Source organism: Homalodisca vitripennis, chromosome 2 (assembly GCF_021130785.1).
Source record: "Homalodisca vitripennis isolate AUS2020 chromosome 2, UT_GWSS_2.1, whole genome shotgun sequence".
Taxonomy (NCBI): Eukaryota; Metazoa; Arthropoda; class Insecta; order Hemiptera; family Cicadellidae; genus Homalodisca; species Homalodisca vitripennis.
In genome coordinates this window covers 15,144,845-15,148,534 of record NC_060208.1, presented here as the reverse complement: position 1 = coordinate 15,148,534, position 3,690 = coordinate 15,144,845, and positions in this window count along the sequence as shown.

Sequence of the window (3,690 nt, the reverse complement as noted above, 5' to 3'; positions counted from 1 at the left end):
TATGACCAGATAACTCCCTGATGTCTTAACCCCTTGTAACATTAAACCCCCCCCAGGGAATTTCCTGGGATGACCTCATGTCCGAATTTTACCAATCACCAAATCTCTTAATCCCCCCCCCTAGGGAAGTTCCTGGTATGACCAAATAACCCCCTGATGTCTTAACCCCTGGTAACATCCTATTAATGGCTATTTAATAAAGTGTTTAAGTTTTAAGCTAGGATAAACCCCCCCCTAGGGAATTTCCTGGGATGACCTCATGTCCGAATTTTACCAATCACCAAATCTCTTAACCCCCCCCCTAGGGAAGTACTGGTATTAACAGATAACCCCCTGATGTCTTAACCCCTTGTAACATTAAAATCCCCCCAGGGAATTTCCTGGGATGACCTCATGTCTGAATTTTACCAATCACCAAATCTCTTAAACCCCCCCCAGGGAAGTTCCTGGTATGACCTCATGTACGAATGTTAACAATCACCAAATCTCTTTACCCACCCTTGGAAAGTTCCTGGTATGACCAGATAACCCCCTGATGTCTTAACCCCTGTTAACATTAAAATCCCCCCTGGGAATTACCTGGGATGACCCCTTGTCTGAATTTTACTAATCACCAAATCTGTCTTAAATCCGAATCTGCAAGCGCACATCATGGGGGCCTGGGGGCGTAGCCCCCAGCGAGCCGAAGGCGAGTATATATATATAATTTCAATAAACATTGAATCGCAAAAATTACTTGCTCCGCCGGGAGTCGAACCCGGATCTCTCACTTGCCGGGTGAATGTGCTACCATTACACCACAGAGCGCTTACTTTTTTCCGATTCAATTCCGGGTTCGACTCCCGGCGGAGCAAGTAATTTTTGCGATTCAATGTTTATTGAAATTAAACAAGGCAATTGCCATTTATACAATTTAATATATATATATATATATATATATATATATATATATATATATATATATATATATATATTATATATAAATAATACGTATCTCTGAAAATACTTTCTGTGTGGATTAGCACCACCGGTTTATAATATACGCGTCCGACTCTCATCACATATTTCATAGCTCCATTCTAAGAGTAATACGGCTCTACCGAATAAGCGTACTTAAATTAAGTCGTGTCAGTTTTATACTAAAGGGAATGTATGAGTGCAGGAATCGTCGCTGCAGATGATTGTACTCAGTAGAAAAGTTCCCTTGCTGCCGTAGAGTTGAGGAGAGCTGTAAACAGTCTGGTACTCACAACCGGGAAATGTGCTGTGCTCACATTCTCACGGGCTCAAAATTATTCACGCATGACTATGTCCTACGTGGTTCCAGCATGGCCAAGGTTGATAGTATCAAGGACCTTGGTATTGTGGTGTCCTCATCCTTGATCCTGCAGGACACATACATTATATCTGCAACAAAGCGTACCAACAGCTGGTGTTCGTATTCAGATCGTCCAGAGACTTTACTTCAACTTGTACTCTGATCACCGCTCTACAAGACAGTTGTAAGCACATAACTGGAGTAAGCATACTCGTATGATGCCTGGAGTCCCTACATGGGTATACACTCATCGTTTGGGTATAATTCGGTTGAGGTTGGTGCTACTGGTTGGGACAAGCATGGGCTTCCGTTACTTTGAAGTACCAGTTAATGATCTTCAAATCTTCCTTGGACTTCCAACTATCTGCCAGCGGAGATTAATTCTTATATTGTCCCTATACAAGTTTCTAAACTAACTTATCGATCTACCGGAGATAAGAGCCTCCATTGACTGTCTCAGACGCCGCCTGAACCTTAACTTTTTTTTCTCATTCCCTCGTTGCTTATGTTGCTAAATAGTTCTCTTTTTGTTTGAGACGTATTCAACACTGTCTTTTTTTAAGTTTATTGTTGTTTTTTTACCCGATGTATATTTATGTTTCGTTTTCTTACGTTTTTATGTTTTGTTCCTAGAATAAATTAGCACGGCTATCTTATGCAGCGTATGTGGTTGTAAAAAAACTCTAGGAATACAATTTTCTTTGCAGTCGATATTTAACTCCGTCCCAAACCGTTCATCACTTTGCTTCAGGGTAGTCCCATCTGATTATTTGTTAGCAAGCAAACATTCTAAAAGGGATTCCAACCGGAGGCTGTGGTGTGAGAAGCCGCTATGCTGGCCATGCAGTCACGGCTTCAAGAAGGGTTTTTAAAGGTCTTATGTAATCCTTCTTGCCCCTCTTTTGAAAGCAATGAGGAATTTTATGATGCAGAATTATCCTGCACCCCCTGTTGGAAATTTAAGCTCTGTTATTGGCGAATTGTATACCCCATGGATCATTACACACCTCAGAATTTATCGATAGAACCAATATTTTAATATCTAGAGTTTCTTCGTGACGAATAAATGTTTTTTCAACATAGTCCTGGTTTTTTACACTGTAGTAGTTATGTCCACTTACACCGTACAAATTTAGGAAAAACATTAATGTTAAAAAACATTTAAACCACATCATTGTCCCCAGTACCAAAGAGATTTCAATTCAAAATTAAGCGGTTTGGAATGCAAGCTATATTTCATAATTAATGGTTACAGAAAGCACTTCAAAGGGACTCATTGACCCGTCGTATTGTAGACGGATTTGCAAATATTCCGATGGATGAGTATTTAATGAATACACGAAAACAATTCAACATCTTAAAACAGTATAATTTATTTTTTTACAGTTTTATAGGTTCTATCCAACAGTAATCTGGTACCGTGTCCAATTTGTATTTATGAACATTCACACTCGTATAATTTCTATAAAGAATACGTAATTTATAACTCTGTGAGGTGTTGGTATACGTAAAAAACCTCACAGCATAACATTTGCAATTAAAAATGTGTTTTACTAATTCTTGTACTTTATTTATCTCGATAACCTCTGTGGCCAACATTGATCATAGTAAAGATTGTAGTAAGTGTTGTGACATTCAACCTTATTATATGCTTGCATGACAATAAATGTAAAGAAACTTAAATCATAATTAAATTAATTAAAAATATTACAGTGTTTGTTACATAATAATGGTTACATAGAAGAGATGATTATAATATTACAGTCTCTTTAATATATTTTTTTTGAAATGGAGTTTTTATGGTAATTTTTGTAACTTTGGAGGCCAGCGGGGCGAAGCCCTTAGGTACGAGAGAAAAATCATTCCTGAGTTCCCATCTAGGGCAAAAGATAAACCTACATACCAAATTACATGTCTCTATCTTCCGTAGGGTTTGGCTGGATGTTGTTTAATCAGCTAGTCAATCAGGACATCTCTGTTTATATACAGGTTGTTTCAAAATTACGTTTTAGTTTTAGTAAACGATTACGCATACCAAAAAAAAGAGCTTCTATAAACAGATGTCCTAAAATACTTTTCTGCATGTCTGTATTTTTAACGTAAACACTCATAACTCATAAGTTCCTTAAGCTACAATGAATGCAATTTGGCATAAACCATTTTTTTTAATTTTAGACATTTGACACCTTCAACTAACAATTGAGGTTTTTGATCAGTTCATCACTGAGCAGGCTGTTTTATGTTTCTTACAGTGTTCTCTTATTTACGATGGTATTTATGAAATGTAGCAAAATGTATAAAAACTAATAATTTGAAAAGAAATTAGTAAACATATTTTAATCGTCTCTTTTTAAAGTTTTACGTCTGAAATA